Source organism: Mustela nivalis (assembly GCF_964662115.1).
Source record: "Mustela nivalis genome assembly, chromosome: 2".
Classification (NCBI taxonomy): domain Eukaryota; kingdom Metazoa; phylum Chordata; class Mammalia; order Carnivora; family Mustelidae; genus Mustela; species Mustela nivalis.
The window spans coordinates 85,009,425-85,023,617 of record NC_139021.1 but is presented as its reverse complement, the minus strand read 5'-3'; the positions used below and the strand labels follow the sequence as shown (position 1 = coordinate 85,023,617).

Genomic DNA, 14,193 nt, shown 5'->3' with positions numbered 1-14,193 from the left:
TCCTTTCTGGGGATAGCTGCTTTATTGGATGATCCCAACTGCCTTACCAAGATGTGTGTACAGGGAGGTGAGGTAAGCAGTCAAACCATCAGCTCATTATTGAATAGCTTCTGTCACAAAGGCACATTGTTATCAAACCACATCTGATCACAAAGTCCAGTACTTCACATAGATATGAAATGAAAGCAAATTCAGACTTGGGTAAGGGAGATGGTTCAGTAAGGGAGGGAAGGGGACTACTGCAAAAGGGAAAACACTCTAACAGTAGGATATGCAAGCATCTTAAAGAACAGACAGGAGGGTTTTTCTTTTCTAAGGAAAGGTAAGCAAGGCTAGAGAGAACCGGGAGTGTTAGCTGGGATGAGTGGGTAGCCTGATGGACAGTTGGTCAGCCATCAAGGAGGGCTTGGTTGTTCTGTGCTTGGGGCTTACGGTTAGGCCAAAATTAAGGCCCTGAGGGAAAGGGAAATGTAGGGACTTGAACACATCACATTTATGGACATTTTGTCCATCCCAACTGGGCAGGGGGCCAAAGAGTTCAGCTCATCATTTATGAGACAAAGAAAAGGCATTTGATTTGGAGAAGCTGCATCTGACCTTATCAAAGAAAAAGTAAGGGACATCCACAGACTTACCTGGGTCATATGGGGAGGTGTGGTCCTTTGCTGTAGGTTGTTTGCTCAGGAGAGTAAAGAATTCTTGATCATCACTCTTTCCAAAATCACAGGGTTCTGATAAGTTCAACATCATCACAGATTCATGTCTGTATCAGGTCAGTATGGTGAGTCCTGCAATTCAGAGCCAGAGCTGAGAGAGAGCCCTGAGAGGGGTGCAGTGCACCCTGGAACATTCTCCAGGCAGCTGCCCCCAGGGAGAGGAAAAAGAGCATCCTTTAACAGGGTCTGGTATGCAGTGATAGCTTCTGCATTAGAAACTCTTGAGTCTTTCACTTTGGGCCCTGTTTGTGGTGTGGTGTGGGGGAATGTGTTCCTGTGTCTAGAATAGGGACAGATGTAGGCAGTGATGTGGGGATAAACAATGTTGCAGGCTCCATCAGGGGCTGGATTTGAGCAAAAGCCCTTCCTGTGGGCATCTGCAGGAGTGATCCAGATAGTCTGATAGATGACCACATTCCATACCCACAGTTCCCAGCCCGAGAAGGGGATGTCCTACATCTGCAAGAGTCCAGGAGTCAGAGCAGAGCTAACATGTCTGCTTTCCATCTGACAGTGCTGGACAGCCATAGTGCTCACCATGGGGATTCAGCTTACTTAACACCAGTGTAGCAGGCTCAAGAGCTTAGGGGAATTGAAGAGCCTATAGAATCAGCATTTTGCTTTGGGCAGTGGAGTGGAAGATGCAGCTCTTCCCCCTACAGGAAAAGCTATCACTTCAGCAAAGCTGAGATGCTACTTTGACAGACATTCTTAACTGGAAGCTTTTGGAGCCCTTTTCAGTTATCAAAGTAAAGTCAAATGAGCCCTTCCTTTCCCCTCCTTACCCTATAAATGGGCATGTCAAGCCAGGGATTCAGCAGACCTCTAAGGGTTAGCATTTAATTTCCACAGATGCTTTAGTAGCAAATCCATAACTGCTTTCTAAAAGGAGAGAACCTAGCAGACATATCAGAGGCCCAAGCCCAAAACTCAAAAAAAACTCTCTCTAGTTGGAGGCCACCTGCTTTTGAATGCTGCTTCTTTTTTTCAGGGGCTCTGTTCAGTAAAACTCTTCATCAGTTACAGGAACTGGTTCTGTCCACAGTACTTCTGAGGGTCCTCTGTCTCTTCTTGGGCAAAATGGGCTGTGATATTTGGGTAAAATCCTAACTGTTTGATGTTTATTTCAACCTCATGATATCTTTTACCCCTCTGAACAGAACATTACTTATAGTCTCTATCTTTCTTTTAAAAAATCACAGCCCGTGCCTTAATATTTAATATAAATCTTCATGTGGATTTGTCTTGCCTTTCCTGAGAACTGATGATTATATATGCATTCTTATTGTTTGGAATTCTCAAATAAATAGATAGTTTCTTATAGATAACTAACCACTAGACTTAAGCACACAAAATTTAAACAGTTTTTGAGAAATCAAAGCCCAGGGAGGGCAGCCCTAGTCTTCCTGGCCTTTGTGACTTTCTGTTGCTCTCCTCTGATAACAATGATTCTAGTTTATAATTCAAATATCAAAACTGCTGGATTGACAAGAGGTATCTGTACCCCTTTGGCAAATGAGAGACAACTTGGGAAATCAGTCAGGGGAAATTCTAATACATCTTTATGTTTTATGAGGATAATGTAGCAATGCAATTGAAATTGATACTGCCCCCAAAAGGAAAATTGTACTTGGTAATTGATGAATAATATTTTTAATGGAATAATGAAAAAATGAAATAAAAACAGATAAAGTTAATCTGGACTGTGACCCATAGTTTTGTGGGTTTTTTAAAAAAAAATTTTATAGTCACCATAACTCTGGTACCTCCAGTATCACTCCCAGCGTAGACTAAGGTCCCTGAGAATGGGAGGTAAGGGAAATACAGTCAGCAAGGACTTTCACACCAAAAACTATTTTTTCCCAAGAAAACACTGCATTCCAGTATTCCCTGACCATTTGTCTTTATGCTTCTCATCTCAATGCATTATTTCAGAGACTCTGGTTTTTGTTAACATCCTAGGCACAGAGACATGAGGGGTCCAAAGAGGGAGAGAATACTTCTAGTACTAAGGGCTCCGATATGCACAGATAGCTGGAAGAAAAGAGGTGGATTGTTAAGAAAATCTCTCTCTTATGAGGCATCTGGGAGCATCTGCCAGCTGCCGAGCATGAACATTTGTGGGCAATGACCAGGTCTGACCGCCTGCCAGCAATGACTGAAACAACACAGATGAGAGCAATGACTGAAACACCGTGGATGGGCACCCTGGGGAACCTGGTGTGTCTGAGTATTCTTCTGTCAAGGATAACAAATCCATTTAATCTCACTGTGAACAATTTCTCCTGACATTTAACCACAAAAAGATGTCCAAATATTTAAAACAGTTGTTACCCATTAAGTAATTCCTTTCACAAAAATGCAGTAGAACAATGACCAAGAATAATCAATAATTTGCAGAAAAAATGCTAACACTGTTTTCCATGCAAATAGAACTCATAAAAGAGGAGTCTAGATCAACAATCTGATTTCACTTAGTTGAAATTCTTTGTGTGACAGACTTCAAAATCCTTTTTTCTGTTATGAACATGACATTAATTTGATACTTTTTGAGTACCATTCATAATGCTTAATTCTAAATATAATATCCTTGGAAGAAAACACTCTTTAGAATCTTCTAAATATAAGTTTATAAATCATAGTTTATAAGCATTAACAATTTTTATTTTAATTCATTTAATGTTATCTGTGTTCTCATATGACAAGAGCATTTAGGTCGACAGGTTAAACTATATCAATTTTTTTTTTAAGTAATCTCCACACCTCATATGGTGCTTGAGCTCATAACCCTGACACCAAGAATCACACTTTTCTGAGTAAGCCATCCAGGTGCTCCTAAACTATATCAGATTATTTAAAAAACTGAACAAACAAAACAAAAAACAAGGATCTGCAGATAATAATTAACTAAGCCAATCATAAATTATTTTATCTTTTTAAAAAAGATTTTACTGGGAGAGGAGTCAAGATGGCAGAGAAGTAGCAGGCTGAGATGACATCAGGTAGCAGGAGATCAGCTAGATAATTTATCAAACCATTCTGAACACCTACAAATCCAAGAGGAGATTGAAGAGATGAAGAGCTGTTTCTAGTTTTCTAGAAACAGAAAATCAACCATTTTCTGAAAGGTAGGACTGGCAGAAAAGTGAATCCAAAGTGAGGGGAAGGTAGACCGTGGGGGGAGGGGCAGGCTCCTGGCAAGCGGTGGAGCAACGGAACACAAAATCAGTACTTCTTTTTTTTTTTTTTTAAGATTTTATTTATTTATTTGAGAGAGAGAGACAGTGAGAGAGAGCATGAGCGAGGAGAAGGTCAGAGGGAGAAGCAGACTCCCCATGGAGCTGGGAGCCCGATGTGGGATTCGATCCTGGGACTCCGGGATCATGACCTGAGCCGAAGGCAGTCGTCCAACCAACTGAGCCACCCAGGCATCCCCAAAATCAGTACTTCTTAAAGTCGGCTCCACTGAGTGACATTGCTCCAGAGGCTAAACTGGGATGAAGCCCACATAGGGACAGCATAGCCCCAGGTCCTGCAGGGTCACAGAAGGATTGGGGGTGTCTGAGAATCACAGAGCTCACATGTATTAGAGCGGGTAAACCAGCCACAGAGACAGAGCCAAGGAGTGAGCTCTCAACTCCGGGCTACAATGAACCATAATCTGTGGCACAGGCCATGGCTCTATGAGTGGGGTCCCCACAAGATTGGGGGAGACCCCCCCGGAAGAGCTCAAGGATCTACAGGGTTTGGAGACTCCAGGTGGAGCTGTGTGCCAGAAACAAACACACTGGTCACAGGCTGGGTGAGCTCGGAGTGCAGCCAGAGGCCAGGGAAACGGGAGTGATTGAGTGCTTTTCTCTGAGTGTGCACTAAGGAGTGGGGCCCCGAGCTCTTGGCTCCTCCGGGTCAGAGATTGGGAGGCTGCTATTTTCATTCTTGATTCCAGAACTCTAAGAAAAGTATTCAGGGAACAAAAGCTCCTGAAAGTGAACCCAAGTGGGTTATGTAGCCTGGTCCCTGGTAAGGGTGGTGCAATTCTGCCTTGGGCAAAGACACTTGAGAATCACTACAACCAGCCCCTCCCTCAGAAGATCAGCAAGAAATCCAGCCAAGATCAAGTTCACTTACCAAGGAGAACTGCGGAATTCCAGGGGAGGAGAAAGCAAAGCATGGAATTCATGGCTTTCTCTCCATGATTCTTTAGTCTTGCAAAGTTAATTAATTTTTTTTAATTTTATTTTTTCTTCTATTAATTTTTTAAACTTTTATCCTTTCCTCTTTTAACATTTTTAACTATTCTATCTTAATAATACCATTCATTAAAAAAATCCTTTTTTTGAAACTTCATTACTATAGTCATATTTTATCCTTCATTGTATCTAACTTTATTTTTTGCATACATATAAGGCTTTTTCTTTTTTTTTTAAGATTTTATTTATTTATTTGACAGAGATCAGAAGTAGACAGAGAGAGAGAGGAGGAAGCAGGCTCTCCATGGAGCAGACAGCCCCATGCGGGGCTCGATCCCAGAACCCTGGGATCATGACCTGAGCCGAAGGCAGAGGCTTTAACCCACTGAGCCACCCAGGCGTCCCAGAAGGCTTTTTCTTTTAAAAAATTTGGGGTACAACTTCTTTTAATAGATCAAAATACACCCTAAGTTTAGCACCGGGCTTGTTCTAGTCTCCAACCAAACAAATTCTCTCCACTTTCTTTTTCTTTATTCTCCCAAACAACTTACCTTATCAAATCCTTTTTTAGAAATTAAAAAAATACATTTTTTTCATCTTTATAGTCATATTTCATTCCTTCATTGGGTTTACCCTTATATATGTTTTTCATTCTTTAAAATTTGGGGAGGTAGTTGTTTCTAAGAGACCAAAATACTCCCAAAATTAAGTGGGTGACCTTGTCACCCCGTCACCAGTCACCTAGTCACAATCATATATATATATATATTTTTTTTCTTTTTCATATTTTTTATTTGTTTTCTTTTTTTAATTTTTTTTCTGAACTTCTTTTTACCCCATTTCTCTCCCTGCCCCATGATTTGGAGTCTCCTCTGATTTGGTCAAAGCACATTTTCCTGAGGTCATTGCCAAACTTTTAGTATTTTATTTGCTCCTTCATATATTCCTATGTGGACAAAATGACAAGGTGGAAAAAAATCACCACAAAAAAAAAAAAAAAAAAAAAAAGAAAAAGGGGCAGACCAAAGGCTAGGGACCTAATCAATATGGACATTAGTAATATATCAGACCTAGTGTTCAGAATGACAATTCTCAAGGTACTAGCCAGGCTCAAAAAAGAAATGGAAGATATCAGAGAGACACTGTCTGGAGAAATAAAAGCCCTTTCTGGAGAAATAAAAGAATTAAAATCTAACCAAGTTGAAATAAAAAAAGCTATTAATGAGGTGCAATAAAAAATGGAGTCTCTTATTGCTAAGACAAATGAGGCAGAAGAAAGAATTAGTGATATAGAAAACCAAATGACAGAGAATAAAGAAGCTCAGCAAAAGAGAGACAACTGCTGTACCATGAGGGGAGAATTTGAGAGATAAGTAATACCATAAGATGAAACAACATTAGAATAATTAGGATTCCAGAAGAAGAAGAAAGAGAGAGGGGAGCAGAAGGTATATTGGAGAGAATTATAGTAGAGAATTTCCCTAATATGGCAAAGGGAACAAGCATCAAAATGCAGGAGGTGCAGAGAATCCCCCTCAAAATCAAGAAAAATAGGTCCACACCCTGTCATTTAATGCTAAAATTTATAAGTCTTAGTGACAAAGAGAAAATCCTGAAAGCAGCCCAAGATGAGAATATACAATGGTAAATTACATTGTAATATACAATGGTAAAAATATTAGATTGCCAGTGGACGTATCCACAGAGACCTGGCAGGCCAGAAAGAGCTGGCATGATATATTCAGAGCACTAAACGAGAAAGACATGCAACCAAGAATACTATATCCAGCTAGCTATCATTGAAAATAGAAGGAGATATTAAAAGCCTCCAGGACAAACAAAAACTGAAAGAATTTGCAAACACCAAACCAGCTCTATAGGAAATATTGAAAGCAGTCTTCTAAGCAAAGAGAGAACCTTAAAGTAGTAGAGACAATATACAGTAACAGTCATCTTACAGGCAATACAATGGCACTAAATTCATATTTCTCAATAGTTACCCTGAATGTAAATGAGCTAAATGTCCCCAATCAAAAGACACAGGGTATCAGAATAGATGAAAAAACAAAACCCATCAATATGCTGCCAACAAGAAATTCATTTTAGACCCAAAGACACCTCCAGATTTAAAGTGAAGGGGTGGGAAATTTACCATGCTAATGGACATCAAAAGAAAGCTGGGGTGGCAATCCTTATATCAGATCAATTTGATTTTAAGCCAAAGAATATAATATGAGATGAAGAAGGACACTATATCATACTCAAAGGGTATGTCCAAAAAGAAGATCTAAGAGTTTTAAATATCTATGACCCTAACATGGGAACAGCCAACTATATAAATCAATTAACAAAATCAAAGAAATACTTCAACAATAATACAATAATAGTAGGGGACTTTAACATCCCCTCACTGAAATAGATCATCCAAACAAAAGATCAACAAGGAAATAAAGACCTTAAAAGACACACTGGACCAAATGGACATCACAGCTACATACAGAGCATTCCATCCCAAAGCAACAGAAAATACATTCTTCTCTAGTACACATGGAACATTCTCCAGAATAGATCAAATCCTGGGTCATAAATCAGGTCTCAATCAGTATTAAAAGATAGGGGTAATTTTCTGCATATGTTCAGACGACAATGCTCTGAAGCTAGAACTCATTCACAAGAGGAAATTTGGAAAGAACCCAAATACGTGGAGACTAAAGAGCATCCTTCCAAAGTATGAATGGGTCAACCAGGAAATAAAGAAGAATTGAAAAAATTCATGGAAACAAATGATAATGAAAATACAATGGTTCAAAATCTGTGGGACACAACAAAGGCAGTCCTGAGAGGAAAATATATAGTGGTACAAGCCTTTCTCAAGAAACAAGAAAGGTCTCAAGTACACAAACTTATCCTACACCTAAAGGAACCAGAGAAATAACAAGAAAGAAACCCTAAACCCAGCAGGAGAAGAGAAATCATAAAGATCAGAACAGAAATCAATGAAATAGAAACTGAAAAAAACAAAAAAAAAACAAAAAACAAAACAAAACAATAGAACAAATCAATGAAACTAGGAGCTGGTTCTTTGAAAGAATTAATAAGATTGATAATCCCCTGGCCATACTTATCAAAAAGAAAAGAGAAGGGACTCAAATAAATAAAATCATGAATGAAAGAGGAGAGATCACAACCAATACCAAAGAAATACAATTATAAGAACATACTACGAGCAGTTCTACACCAGCAAATTTGACAATCTGGATGAAATGGATGCATTCCTAGAAACATATAAACTACCACAACTGAACCAGGAAGAAATAGAAAGCCTGAACAGACCCATAACTAGTAAAGAGATTGAAACAGTCATCAAAAATCTCCAAACAAACAAAAGCCCAGGGCCAGACGGCTTCCCGGGGGAATTCTACCAAACATTTAAAGATGAATTATTCCTATTCTCCTGAAAGTGTCCCAAAAAATATAAATGGAAGAAAAACTTCCAAACTCATTTTATGAGAACAGCATCACCTTGGTCCCAAATCTAGACAAGCATCCCATCAAAAAAGAGAACTACAGACCAATATCGTTGATGAACACAGATGCAAAAATTCTCACCAAATACTAGACAATAGAATCCAACAGTACATTAAAAAGACTATTCACCTAGACCAAGTGAGATTTATTCCAGGGCTGTAAGGTTGGTTCAACATCAGTAAATCAGTCAATGTGATGCAATACATTAATAAAAGAAAGAACAAGAATCATATGATACTCTCAATAGATGCTGAAAAAGCATTTGACAAAGTACAGCATCCCTTCCTGATCAAAACTCTTCAAAGTGTAGAGATAGAGGGCACATACTTCAACATTATCAAAGCCATCTATGAAAAACCCACCACAAATATCATTCTCCATGGAGAAAAACTGAAAGTTTTTCCCCTAAGGTCAGGAACACGGAAGGGATGTCCATTATCAACACTGCAATTCAACATAGTACTAAAAGTCCTAGCCTCAGCAATCAGACAACAACAGGAAATTAAAGGCATCCAAATTGGCAAAGAAGAAGTCAAACTATCACTCTTCGCAGATGATATGATACTATATGTGGAAAACCCAAAAGACTGCACTCCAAAGCTGCTAGAACTTGTACAGGAATTCAGTAAAGTGTCAGGATATAAAATCAATGCATAGAAATCAGTTGCACTTCTTTTTTTTTTTAACTTTTTATTTTTTATAAACATATATTTTTATCCCCAGGGGTACAGGTCTGTGAATCACCAGGTTTACACACTTCACAGCACTCACCAAAGCACATACCCTCAGTTGCACTTCTTTACACCAACAACAAGACAGAAGAAAGAGAAATCAAGGAGTCAGTCCCATTTACAATTGCACCCAAACCCATAAGGTACCTAGGAATAAACCTAACCAAAGAGGCTAAGAATCTATACTCAGAAAACTATAAAGTACTCATGAAAGAAGTTGAGGGAGACACAAAGAAATAGAGAAATGTTCCATGCTCCTTGATTGGAAGAATAAATATTGTGAAAATGTCTATGCTACCTAAAGCAATCTACACATTTAACGCAATTCCTATCAAAGTACCATCCTTTTTCTTTTTCAAAGAAATGGAACAAAAAGTTCTAAAAATTTATATGGAACCAGAAAAGACCTCGAATAGCCAAAGGAATATTGAAAAAAAAAGCCAAAGTTGGTGGCATCACAATTCCAGACTTCAAGCTCTATTACAAAGCTATCATCATCAAGACACTTTGGTACTGGCACAAAAACAGACACATAGATTAATGGAACAGAACAGAGAGCCCAGAAATAGACCCTCAACTTTATGGTCAACTAATCTTTGACAAAGTAGGAAAGAATGCCCAATGGAAAAAAGACAGCCTCTTCAACAAATGGTGTTGGGAAAATTGGACAGCCACATGCAGAAAAATGAAAATGAACCATTTCCTTACACCGCACATGAAAATAGACTCAAAATGGATGAAAGACCTCATTGTGAGAAAGGAATCCATCAAAATCCTTGAGGAGAACACAGGCAGCAGCCTCTTCAACCTCAGCTGCAGAAACTTCTTCCTAGGAACATTGCCAAATGCAAGGGAAGCAAGCGCAAAAAGGAACTATTGGGACTTTATCAAGATCAAAAGCTTTTGCACAGCAAAAGAAACAGTCAACAAAACCAAAGGACAACTGACAGAATGGGAGAAGATATTTGCAATCGACATATCAGATGAAGGGCTAGTATTCAAAATCTATAAAGAGCTTAGCAAACTCAACACCCAAAGAACAAATAATCCAATCAAGAAATGGACAGAGGACATGAACAGACATTTCTGCAAAGAAGACACTTAGATGGCCATCAGACACATGAAATAGTGCTCCACATCACTCGGCATCAGGGAAATACAAATCAAAACCACAATGAGATACCACCTCATGTCAGTCAGAATGGCTAAAATTAACAAGTCAGGAAATGATAGATGCTGGTGAGGATGAGGAGAAAGGGGAACCCTCCTACACTGTTGGTGGGAATGCAAGTTGGTGCAGCCACTCTGGAAAACAGCATGGAGGGTCCTCAAAAAGTTGAAAATAGAACTACCCTATGACATAGGTTATCAGAATGGGTAAAAAACAAGACCGATTGATATAGTGCATTTTAGACCCAAAGACACCTCCAAATTGAAAGTGAGTAGGTAGATAATCATTTATCAGGTTAATAGACATCAAAAGACATCTGGAGTAGCCATACTTATGTCAAACAAATCAGAATTTAAGCCAAAAACTTCGCTAAGAGATCAGGAAGGGCACTAAAATGCCCTGGAATCAACATTATTTCAAATATCAGTAACCTGGATTAAATAATAGCCATATCAGCACACAAAGAGTGCGCTACAGTTAAAAAATATAGAAATATTTGATTTTTGCTCCTGACTCCTTAAAGACTTGGAATCTCTACTGTAATGAATCTCTTTTGTATGCTAACAAAATAATGGGTGGCTGGTGGCCCCTACTTAACTTCAAGAATGGCTGCTTTTTGCCCGAAGAACCAACAATGTGATGAGATGGTTGGAACTTTTAACTATCTCCCTCCTATCTCCTCTAGGAAGGGGAGAGTGACTGGAGATGAGTTCGTTTAATCAATCATGCCTGCATAATTGAACCTTCATAAGACCCTTAATAACAGGATTCAGTTTCAGGGTTAGTTTCCTGGTTGGTTAACACATCAAGGTGTTATGACGGTGATGAGCCCAGACCGGCCAAACTCCATCCTCCATGGCCCATGCATCACTTCAATTTAGCTGTTCCTGAGTTGTATCCTTTATAATGAACTAGTTATGGTAAGTAAATTATTTTTCCTGAGTTTTGTGAGCCATTCTAGTAAATTAGCAAAAAGGAATGGGATTGTAGCAACCACCATTTTATAAAGAATAAAAGAGGCCCAGGAATTCGGATTAATGTCTGAAGTGTGAGCAGTCCTATGGAACTGAACCCTTCACCTGTAGTTAGTTTCAGATTTGAATTGAATTGTAGGGTACCCAGCTGATGTCAGGGGTTGGAGACTGAGATGATGAGAGGGAAACCCATGTGCTTGGTGGCGGGCAGGAACAAGGCATTGGAAAATAGGAAGCAGAGCATGGGCTCTGTGCTTACAAGATCTTCTTTGGTGATCCCCCTGAGAACCACAGGTCTACTGGAACACACACACACACACACATACACACACACACACAATCCAGTTTTAATGTTGCCTCGGTTTTTTATAAACTATCACTTAGGTGTACTTAGGTGCTTAACATTTATGTGCCTGTGATTAGAACCTGAGAGAAATTGTGCAGTCACATAAAATAGAACCAGGTCCTCATTTATTAATGGTTTGTGGTCTGATTTTTTGTCATTTGTTTGGAAATTTAAACACAGGAGCTGTGTGTGTGTGTGGGATGTGGGAGGAAATTCCTGCCAGCTAGTCTGCAGTGCAGAAAAGGACCAGCATCCCCATCATTCTCCTTTCTGGTCCTTTGAAGGTTATGTCAACTTAGCACAATCACACTAATCAACATGGAACTTCTCCCCCTTGAGATCATCTAAACCTTAAACACCAAACTTTCTGAGATTTTCCAACAGCTTATTCTCACCCCGGGGCTCCTTGCTAGTGTCTCAGTGGAGAGGAGGTCCCATTCACAGTTAACCTGCAAATATCAGTGCTACTGCATAGGGGAGACTACAGGCTGGAAGCTAGAAGTGCAGGAAATGGGAATCAGAGTGCACACTAAATTCAGAGATTAGTGAGGAAAAAGTTTTATGAGGAAGGGTTTTATGAGTTGGCTCTTTCCAAGAACATGGCCTGCCTCTTTCTTTCATTGAGTCTTCACTTTTACTTCTTGGGCACATGAAGAGTTTTCTCCCTATAGATTTGGCACACATGATATCTGTACATATTTTGGTTTTGCCTAAGTATTTATCCCTAAGTAAGTTTACTCCAAAGTATTGAATTACCTTTGTAGGTATTGTCAATAAAGTATTTGCTTCTAGTATATTTTATTATTGTATTTTGTTGTAAATTGCAAAAGACTTTCAGTTTTTATTCCTGGGATTTTTTATGGTACATTATTAATTTGAAAATAATATATAAGATTAAATAAAATTGAATACAGGTATCCTTATCTTGATTCTGACTTTAATGAGACTGCTTCTGATGTTTCTTCATTATGTACAATACTTAATGGTATGTATTACTAGGTTTAAAATGTTTCCAAATCTTTATATGTCACTTAAAAGTTTTTAATTAAAATAGATGGTAAATTTTAAAACTTTCAATATGAAAATCTACATTTTTCTGTTGTTTAATAATAATACAGTAAATATTATAATAGATTTTTAAATGGATATATTTTTTCAAATGAAAATACCTTGATATCCTTGAAATAAAGGCTACTTATTCTTTGTACATTACTTTTTAAATTTATTATTTCTTGTGAATTTTTAGCTCATTATTACCCTCATTTTATGAAAAATTTAGAAAGTACTTTTTTTATAAAGTATATTTTTTAATGTTCTGGAATGGTTTGAATAGCACCAGAACCATCAGTTCCCTAAAGATTTTGGTAGCATTTCACTCTAAGATCTGGTGATGATGTTTTACATGTGTATGTGTGTGTCTGTTTGTATTTCTATGTGTCTGGTGAAGGAAAGGGGCTGTCATAAATCTATGGATGTCATAGATTTATGGCAACCATTTCCATTTCTTTTTAATACATGTAATTTATTTTTTATATAATTTATTTTTTCCATTACTCATTTCATTTAATTTTTGTGTACTGTGTAGAGTTATTTTATACTGCTAAATATTTCTTTACTTCTATTATCTAGTTTATGAGCTTCAAATAATATCTTTTGTACCTCAGTTATTAAAAATAGGGGCACGTGGGTGGCTCAGTCAATCTCAGCTCAGGTTTTAAAGATTTAAATGTAGGGATCCAAAGAGACACGTGCACCTGAATGTATATAGCAGCAATGTCCACAATTGCCAAACCATGGAAAGAGCGTAGATATTCATCAACAAATGAATGGATGCATAAAGAAGAGGTAGTGTGTGTGTGTGTGTATTACAATATTATACAGCAATCAAAGAAACCAAAATCTTGCCATTTGCAATGATGTGGATGGAACTAGAGGGTATAATGCTGAGCGAAATGAGTCAATCAGAGAAAGACAATTATAATATGATCTCTCTGATATGAAGAATTTGAGAGGCAGGGCAGGGGCTTGTGGGGGTTGGGGGGAATGAAACAAGATGGGATTGGGAGACAATCCACAAGAGACTCTTAATCTCAAGAAACAAATGGAGGTTTGTTAGTGGGTGGAGGGGAGGAATAGGGTGGCTGGGCCATAGACCTTAGGGATGTATGTGCTATGGTGAGTGCTGTGAAATATGTATGCATGATGATTCACAGACCTGTACCCTTGGGACAAATAATACATTATATGTTAATAAAAATTTTAAACAAAAGAGTAAGAATTGGACTTGTAAATTTGAATGCCTTTTATTTCTTTTTGTTGTCTGATTGCTAAGGCTAAGACTTCTAGTACTAAGTTGAACAATAGTGGTGAGAGTGGACATCCCTGTTGTGTCTCTGACCTTAGGGGGAATGCTCTCAGTTTTCCCCATTGAGAATGATATTCACTGTGGGTCTTTCACACATAGCTTTTATGATATTGAGGTATTTTCCCTCTATCCCTACACTGTAGGGAGTTTTAATCAAGAAAGATTGCTGTAT

General features: G+C 38.3%; 1 long non-coding RNA gene across 4 annotated transcripts in view; it reads left to right on the top strand.

Moving 5' to 3' along the window:
- Positions 1-214: 214 nt before the first annotated feature.
- LOC309858129 overlaps positions 215-14,193 on the top strand; it is a 51,593-nt gene continuing 37,614 nt past the window's right edge. For all 4 annotated transcript variants that reach the window (XR_014308044.1, XR_014308045.1, XR_014308046.1 and 1 more), the window contains exons 1-3: positions 215-322; positions 3,662-3,844; positions 11,110-11,256. This is a non-coding gene — a long non-coding RNA (uncharacterized lncRNA). The remainder of the gene's footprint in view (positions 323-3,661; positions 3,845-11,109; positions 11,257-14,193) is intronic.